The following is a 9848-nucleotide window of genomic DNA, read 5'->3' as shown; positions in this document are numbered from 1 at the left end:
GAGCTCCCTCCCCAGGTTTATTTTAGTTCCTGTGGAGAATGTACGTCAATTAGCTTTTCTTGTTTCTGTCAGTGTTTTAATGTTATTCTTTCCCTTTCCTGGATGCTTGGTTCCAGTTAATATCACCCCCGTTAGGTGTATGCTCCCCGAAACAACACAGCAGCTGGAAACCTCCAGCACTTACAACTAAACGGACTATAAAGGAGCTCATGATAGTGGACACCTATCAGGGTCCAGTCTGCTTGTTTTTAAACAAAGGTTTCCTCTTCACTTTGGACTGCTCCAGATTTACTTGCCAGTTAAGAGGGAATTTCAGTGCTGTCTTAAGCCAGGCACTGTCAGGGCCTGATTCTTATCTCAAGGATCTCACTTGTACACCACTGACTCAATATTGCCAACTTTCATGATTTTATCACAAGTCTTGTGATATTTGGTGTTTTTCTTAAAGCCCCACCTCCTGGGTTCAAGTGATTACACAAGAATCTCAGGTTTCATTTAAAAAAAAAGTGTCCAGCCCTCTGGGTTGCATAGAAAAGCTGGAAAATGCAAACCCTAAAGGATCAAAGATGGAAAAGCAAATAAGAGTCTAAAACGTATTAGTCATTAAAATCTCATGATTTTTAACCAAGTCTCTTGATTTTCCATGACTTTGACTCATGATTTTTGTATGTTTGGGGCTGACAATACTGTTGACTCCAAATTAGACACTCTTGATTTATACTGGTGTAAGGGAGACCAGAGGCTGCTCCACAACATAGATATTGGACACCCTGCAAACTTCTACCCACGGATCTATATTGCCCCTCCATTGCGATCCACAACACTGCCTGCTATTCTACTCCTGGGTTTCTTTTGAGGTTTAGACTATCAATTATGTATAACTGTACCAAACTGTGGGGTGGTTTTATATTGTACACAAATGGCTGAGATCACTGAACTAATTTTAAGTAGTGACCAAGAATTTGAATGTTACACATGCTGAAATAGAAACTAAGGCTGGAGACAAAAGACTTTGTAAAGTTATATTCCTCACGATCACAGATTGAGCTACAAGCCTAAGTCTCTATTTAATTTTTAAAAAATAAATGAGCTATCCAAGTAACAATTTAAAACCATGCAACTTTGTTCACTAGTATGTCTCTTACACATCATAAATATATAATTCCCCCTGAAATAAAATGCACGCAGTATTACCATGTAGTACAATACCTGCTTTCTCCTGAGTTTCTTTTGGAGGCCAGATTCTAATCTCAGAATCCAGAGTAGCTCAACTGGTTTCAGGGGAGTTAGTATGGATTTCCATTAGTAAATCAAAATATGGCCAAATATGTGCAACACCATCTTAAATCTCACACTGGGGTTCAGGGCTGGCTCCAGGCACCAGCCCACCAAGCATGTGCTTGGGGCGGCACCTGGAGAGGGGCGGCACGGCGGGGCGCTCCGGCCCGAGAGCAGGGCCGCGACTGGGCTCGCCGCCCTCCCCCTGGTGCTCCGGCCAGTCGGGGAGAGCGGGGCCCCGGCCGGGCTTGCTGCCCTCCCCCCAGCACTCTGGCCGCTGGGGAGAGCAGAGGGCCCCGGCTGGGCTCTCCGCCCTGCTCCCGGCGCTCTGGCCGGTCGGGGATTGTGGGCCTGCGGCCGGGCTCGGCGCCCTCCCCTGCCGCGCTGGGGGGGGGAGGGACTTTTTTGCCTAGGGTGGCAAAAAAGCCAGAGCCGGCCCTGCTGGGGGTTCCCTTTGATTTACATTTTAATTATTCATTATTTGTACTGAAGTAGTGCCAAGAAGCCCTAGGCATAGACCAGGACCCCATTGTGCATTACCTACTCCTCTCTCCTGCAAGAAAAATTTTGTGTATAAAATACAACAGAAAATTCTCTCCCTTCGCACCAATCTAGTTTCTACCTTCTCTGCTCCCACAGTACACCTATCCCTGGGGTCATGAGGTGGTATTACAAACATGAAAAAATCATTTCTGCAGTACATGATGGGCTGTCTAGTAAGGTTCCTAAGAATGGTCTCCAGGCTTCACAGAAACTTGCAACAGAGCTTATTTAACAGCATCAATATCTGAAGATGAGACACCAAGCAGACCCTAACTTTGAAGCACTTGTAGGCAGAGGAATCCTTGCCAACCTTCACAGAACAAAGTTGCTTATTTGTTGTTTTTTTCTGGGTCACAAACATCAGTGTGGCTCTGTGATGCATGGCCAGAAAGGGTTAAACATTCTGCAAAATAAATGACTCAGATTCAACCCTTAAAGACATATGGGGAGATAATGTTTGTGTTTTTGTGTATTTACATAAACAGTATATGAGTAGGGTCAACAATGTAATCAACTGTCCCTGCCTATGCTGTATTCTGTTAATTCAAAGATCAAAAGAACATCCTAGCATTTAAATGAAATGTAAACACGGGATATCTCTGTATTCATCTCTCTTTGAAATGTATAACAAATCCTCAGTGAATGGTGGAGGAACAGGGGATTGTCTTGTGTTAATTTGTACAGCTAAGTACCGGTGATGGACCCACTTGAAAGTCGCCCTAATTACCTATTGTTCCCCGAGGGACTCCAACTTGTCAAAGAAGACCAGAAATTGTATACAAGATCCTTGAGTCCTGATCCTTTTTATCTCAGGTCTGCTTCAGCTTCATTGGGGACATTTGGGTTGCAAGTTGAGATCCCAGTTAAGCTGGTACACCCTGGATATGATATTGGACATTTGACTATAACCTATTAACTAAATTCTAAAAGAACTCTTTGCAAATACAAAGTTCACCATCTCTGCTATGAATCTGAACCTCAAGAATTGAACTCATGTCTGTATGTGTATTGATCTTTTAACCATACTCTTTCTCTCTTTTGTTTTTTTTTAAATACATTTTAGTTTAGTTAATAAGAGTTGGCTGTATGTGTGTATTTGGGTAAGATCTGGAATATTCAATAACCTGGGAGGTAATGTGTCCGATCCTTTGGGATGGGTAGAACCTTTTCTTTTATATGATGAAAAGATTTTCAGAAATCTTCATCATATTTGACTTGGGTACCTGAATGGAGTCCTGAGTCTAGGTTACTTTAAGGGAACTGTGTTGTTGGTTTCTGGACAGCCAGTGAGGTAATAAAAAGCTGTTTTATGCTGGCTTGGTAAATCTAAGTATTGAAAATATCCGCCAGTTTTGGAGATTATCTGCCCCATTCTTTGCAGTTCACCCTAATTGAGTGACCTCAGCTGGCCCCCACTGGGACCCCGATCACAGCCTCTCACAAACATCAATAAAATAATTCTTGCACCGCCCCAGGATGGAGGAGTTGTTATCCTTATTTTACAGTTAGGAACGCCGAGAAACAAAGAAGTTAACTGAGATATTTTCAAAATTGGCTAATGATTTTGTGAGCCTCATTTTTTGGGTACCCAACCTGGGACACTGAAGGCCTGATTTTCAGAGACTCTGAGGATCTGCAACTCACCCTGACTTCAAAGGGAGCTTCATCTGAGTGCCTGGGGCAGATCCTCATCTGCTGTAACTCAGAGTAGCTCCAGAAAAGCCCTGGAGCTACAACTGATTTATACCAGCTGGGGAACCGACCCCTTGTGTGAGCATGATTCTCCTCTCTCAGACTGGCTATTCCTGTTTTATGCTGGTGTGAATTAGAGGAGACTCAGGCCCACTGAGTGCAATCATATTTATGGACTGCTCTTTAGCACCAAAACAATTTCTCATCTAGCTCTGGATGGGAGTAGAGAAGCTGATGCCTCCCACCTTCCACTTGGCTTGGGTTGCAAGGAGCATTGTATATAGAGAAAACCATGACAGCACAATTAGGCTATGCTCCTGCAAACACTTGAACTTTAAGCATGCAGGTAATCCCATTGACTTGAGTAAGACTATCCACAGGTTGACAAACATGTGAGCAAATGTTTGCTGGATCAAGGCCTTAAGGAGCATTGTTTTCGCACTGCCTCTCCTTTGATTGTTTTTCCTTCTGGGGTTTCTGTTGGTTATCTTCATAGTCTAGCCTTGTCACTTGGTACAACTGTACCCAGTTCTTTTTGAGTAATTAGTTTGAGAACAGAACACCTGCTGCAATTAAGTGGCAAATGGAATATTTTTATTCCATCTGTCCTTTGAAATCAATTTACTTTGGGGGCACAGAATAGCTGCCATTACTGTGTGACAGCTATAAAGAGAGAGTGCAGCTTTGGTATGGAATCACTTTACTGATTGATTCTCATTCATGACTACTTCTCAACATCAAGGATAAAAACTCGCTTTATACTGGAGTATTACAGGGGTATTTTATCTACTCAGCTGTAAGAGGAGAATAATAACAATATTGTACTATCAACCAAAGGATAACAAAGCACTTCACAAACTACGCCTAGAGAATTTCCCCAGAAAGCTCAGCCAACTCTGCAATGTGCAGGGCGCAGGACACCATGGCCCATTACGTCCAGCGGTGGGAGCATTTGCATTTTGGACATTACTTTCTTAAGAAAAGTGACCTGGGATCTTAAAGGGGAGGAATGATAGTCTTGCTCTTAAAGCACAGTGCTAGGAGACAGGAATTCCATCCCTGGTTCTGCCATACACTTCTTGTGTGACTTAGGGCACAGTTGCTAACCCATTTGGGCTTCAGTTCCCCATCTGTAAAACAGAGATAACAATACTTACCTACTTCCCCAGGGCTATGTTTGGAAAGCACATGGCGTTCCTTGGATGGAAGTGAGTATTATTCATTATTATTACTATTATACAGTGCAAATGAAGAAGACAGGCTCTACATTTGTCAGGTCTCTTGTGAAAGACGCCCTATAGTAAACTGCATGACAGTCCGTTCAGAAGAGGATGGGCTGAGATGACCTCTAGAGAAGTCTCAGGTTTTGGCTATATGTTGGCACGTGAAATCAGCACTAATAAAGAGACTCAGTTACAAAGAACTTGATACTTATGCTTTAAATACCTAATATAATCATTTCACTGTCACCTTGTCCTTGTCCCTGCTTACTTATGTCCACCTGTTGTCTCATCCTAGATGTAGATTAAGAGCTTTGGGGCAAGGCCTGTCTCTTCATATGCTGTGTGCTAGCAAAATGGAGTCCTGATCCCTGATTGGGGCTTCTAGGCACTCAGTAATAACAACACTAATTTGTTGTCCTTACTTATTAAATATTCAACAACAGAAAGGATTTCAAGCCCCAGCACAAACTTGTCAGTCTTTTTCATCTGTTCGTGCTGCTGTCACACACTACCAGGCAAACCTGTCACCTGAGAAACTCCCTGTCGTGTTGGATGACAAGGGGCCACTGATGGAGGTTGTCAAGGTGAATTAAAGCTCCAGACTGCAGGAAGACGTTCAAGATTTAAAAAGCCAAGATTAATGGATGTGGGAGCTGCAGAAAGACCTGTCCACCAGCAAAATGAAAGCATTCATACTAGGTATTAAACCAGAAAGACTATGCTGGCTCAGAAATGAAGGAAATCATTGCACAGCCAGTATTTCCTTTCCAGCTGTCAGAAGTTTCTTTGAAGCTTTGGGCACATATAGCATCTAAATGCTGAGTCGTCTTTTGAAGATTTATTCATTAGTTTATTATGCAGTAGTGATAAATTTCAAAGACTTGAGGAATCTTTTGAATCTGAGATTTCCACCTTCCCTAAAGATACAAGAACAAAGTGGCAGCTCAAATCAATAGGGAGGTGGCGCTGACATCCCCAGATCATTCTATGAGCTAGACTCAGGGATGGAAACACCAGTGCCTACATGAAAAGATGCATACATGTCACTTGTTGGGGGCCAGGAAATAAGAGGACAGGATAACTTGACTGTAAGTCAGTGCAAGTTGTACCCCATTTTTGTAAAATTTAATGAGTCTAATCCAGTCACAGAGTGATTCGGAAGATGACAAGGACTTCAGTATTCAAAGAAAACAAAAATACGACGGCTGAATATTTATATCACAGGGCTCTGACAAACAACAGGTAAACTTGCTTCAAACAGAAACCTCCTAATGAAGTCCTAATGCCAGATCCTCAATATAGCTTTATTAGCTTCTGTGAAACCACATCAAATTATTCCTGTTGAGAATCTGGACCCTCCAAGAGCAGCAGATTCCTCTGGGACCCACATGCAGAGGGGATCCTCTGCATACAGATCTTGCCCTATTGTGCAAATAGGCTTAGCACCGACGTTTTCAGCCCCGCACCCTGGTGAAGGACCCAGCGTGAGTCTGAGGCTCAGTTCATCATTCCATCCACTGCAGAAAATCCACTAAGGAAGTAATACAGACTGAGGGGGCTCTAGCTTTTGTATAGAGCTCCCTCTGCGATGTCAGGGTAGAGGTGCAGTGGCAGGGAAGCCCTGGCTTCATTGCTCCATTGAGGCCATGCTGCCAGTGAGCTGGAAGAACTGTGTAGAAGGCACAATGGCTCCTGCACCTCCAGCAGATCTCCGAGATCCACAAGGGTTTGGGTGCTGAACACTGCCTATTTTGGTGGACAATGAAGCTGAACCCACCATCCTGGTGAGACGATCAATGGGAAACTGCAAGGTTCTTATCTTCTCCACCAATGTCCCATCCAGGGAGTTTGTCACAGGAAGAGGTGACCCCATCCCTCCCAACGTGTTACAACTACTATGTGAAACAATTATGGACTGCACAAGAGATCTCCTGTGGTTGTGTCACTTTTGTGGCTAGGGATTAATGATCACTGATTTCTTTGTTTTATTATGTATTATGATTGGTCCCAGTCTTGCTCTCTGACATGAATTTTATCTGGTATAGTGGTATATTGGATGTTGGGCGAGACTCTCTGGCCTATTCTAGTGCTCAGGCAGTGCAAAGCGGGCAGAGACTGCCCTCCTCTCCCCAGTGGGCATTGCCAGCTCCTATCCCCAGCTGGCTCTGGCTTTCTCCAGTTGGCATATGGTCCCTTTGGGAATCATGGCCAGCCAGCATAGATTACAGCAGTCTACATGGTGGCAGAGACCGAGACCTACAGAAGTAATCAGCTCCACAACAGCTCCTCTGCCACTGCAACAAGAGGCCTGTATTGTCTATGAATTTTGATTTTCCAAACAGCATTCCAGCCAGGCAGAGAAAATCCCTATGGTGAAATGCTCATTAATGTGAGAACAGATAGTGCTCTGAGAGAGAGCGAGCACGTGCTCACGCATAGAAGTGGGCAGTCTTTGAAAGGATCAATGGAGGTTAAGCTACATTTTCTAGGCTATTTAGTGAGATTGCATGCAGGGCCGGCTCCAGGCACCAGGCAACCAAGCACGTGCTTGAGGCGGCACCTGGTAAGGGGCGGCCAATCTTGGGGTGGCGGGGGTCAGCGCGGCGCGGCACTCGGCAAGGGAGGGTTCCGGCGGCGCAGCGCTCGGCAGAGGGTGTTCAGTGGCATGGCGCTCGGCAGAGAGGGGTTCGGCGGTGCGGCGCTCGGCAGGGGGCGGGGTGGGTTCGGCGGCGCTTGGCGGGGGGTGTTTGGCGGTGCTCGCACGGGGGGGCTTCAGCAGTGCAGCGCTTGGTGGGGGGTGGAGGTGTTCGGCGGCATGGCGCTCGGCGGGGGTTTCGGCAGCGCGGCGCTCCACAGGGGACAGGGGTGTTCAGCAGCTCGGCGGGGGGTGTTCGGCAGTGGGGCGGGGGGTGTTTGGTGGTGCGGCGCTCGGTGGGGTTTCGGCGGCACGGCGGGGGGGGTTTCGGCGGCGCGGCGCTTGGTGGGGGAGGGGTGTTACGGGGGGGCACTTTTTTTTGCTGCTTGGGGTGGCAAAAAAGTTAGAGCCAGCCCTGATTGCATGGACAAGATTTGTGTATCTTACTTAAAAGACTCAATCCTTAACGGACAAAAGGTCTATGAGAAATGAGGAAATACTAAGACAAATGAGCAGAAGGGCTGAACAGTGCTTTGCTTGGTGAATAATAAGTCTGAACCTAATCAGATATGTTGTCATTTAGCAATACAGTTGTCTTGTGTATTGCTGTAATTCCAGTATAGTGATCTGTGGTTAAAGAGGAAATAATCCCACCTTCTTTCCTTCCTGTATTCATAATCTCAATTTTACTTTCTATCTACATTTGTCTTTGCTTTCCCTCCTAAACCCTATGTACCAGGGTTGCTAGTACAGAATGACTGCCTCATATCTTTGCAGAGCGGACGACTGGAGGGGAAGGAGATGATTGTGCTGCAGGGAGATGGGCGGCCACCTAACAGGCTGAGTGGGCAGGAATAAACAAGAAGTGGATTTTCAAGCTCTTCTAGTCAAGCACCTTCTCCAGCAAGCAAACTTCCATAAGAGGTTGGGAGGGATGTGTCCTGCTTCTGAAGCACAGAGGGCAATGAGTTCAGCTGTTGTCCACTATCATCCACTACCATTTTAAGTGCATAACCTTAGGATCTCTTGCATAATATAAACTTGAACATAGTAGGTTGACTGCCAGCACCTTTGTGTTCACAACTACAGAATTGACTGTGGAGTTGTATTCAATCTCATCTTTTTTTTCTTTAACAAAGGACATTTTTACCCCTTATGGCAAGGTGGGGAACCTTTTTTCTATCACAGGCCACTAACCCACAGAAAAAATCAATTGCAGGCCCCACACACAAGTAAAAAGCAGCTTAGGTTTTTTTTGAGAAATATAAAACGTTCAACTCACCCGCTTTTTTAGTGTGATGGCTGAGGTTGCAAATTAAGTCAGATAGCAGTTTTTCACACAACTCTTGCAACCTGAACACCACCATAGGCACGTGTGTGCACACAGCTTGGGGACGCTACTGGCTGCTCCACACTAGAGCACTGGAAGCACACACGGGCTGAGGAACATGCTTCCAGGCTCCAGCGCTGGCCGTTGTGAGGTCATAATGCACTAGAGTAGCTGGAGGCTCTGCCTTGCCCCAGTGTTGCTGTTACAGCCACTGCCTGCAGCTCATCTCCCTCCCTCCTCATCCCCTCCGCTGTCTCCACCCCCCATAGGCTACTGTCATAGGTCTATATTTTTAGAAAAACTTACTGAAGGCTGGATGAAATTAAGCAACAGGCTGGATCTGGCCTGCGGACTGTAGGTTCCCCACCCCTGCCTTATTATAAAAATAATGAGGAGTCCGGTGGCACCTTAAAGACTAACAGATTTATTTAGGCATAAGCTTTCGTGGGTAAAAAACCCACTTCTTCAGATGCATGGAGTGAAAATTACAGATGCAGGCATCATTATACTGACACAGGAAGAGAAGGGAGTTACCTAACAAGTGGAGAACCAGTGTTGACAGGGCCAATTTGATCAGGGTGGATGTCGTCCACTCCCAATAATTGATGAGGAGGTGTCAATGCCAGGAGAGGGAAAGTTGCTTTTGTAGTGAGCCAGCCACTCCCAGTCTCTATTGAAGCCCAAATTAATGGTGTTAAATTTGCAAATGAATTTTAGTTCTTCAGTTTCTTTGAAGTCTTTCAGAGTAGCAGCCGTGTTAGTCTGTATCCACAAAAAGAACAGGAGTACTAGTGACATCCGAAGAAGTGGGATGTAGCCCACGAAAGCTTATGCTCAAATAAATTTGTTAGTCTCTAAGGTGCCACAAGTACTCCTGTTCTTCTTTGAAGTCTGTTTTTGAAGTTTTTTTGTTCAAGTATGGCTACTTTTAATCTGTTATAGAATGTCCAGGGAGACTGAAGTGTTCTCCTACTAGCTTTTGTATGTTACTATTCCTGATGTCCGATTTGTGTCCATTTATTCTTTTATGTAGAGACTGTCCGGTTTGGTCAATGTACATGGCAGAGGAGCATTGCTGGCACATGATGGCATATATCACATTAGTGGATGTACAGGTGAATGAGTCCCTGATGGTGTGGCTGATGTG

Source organism: Malaclemys terrapin, chromosome 4, assembly GCF_027887155.1.
Source record: "Malaclemys terrapin pileata isolate rMalTer1 chromosome 4, rMalTer1.hap1, whole genome shotgun sequence".
Classification (NCBI taxonomy): Eukaryota; Metazoa; Chordata; order Testudines; family Emydidae; genus Malaclemys; species Malaclemys terrapin.
This window is presented reverse-complemented; position numbering follows the sequence as displayed.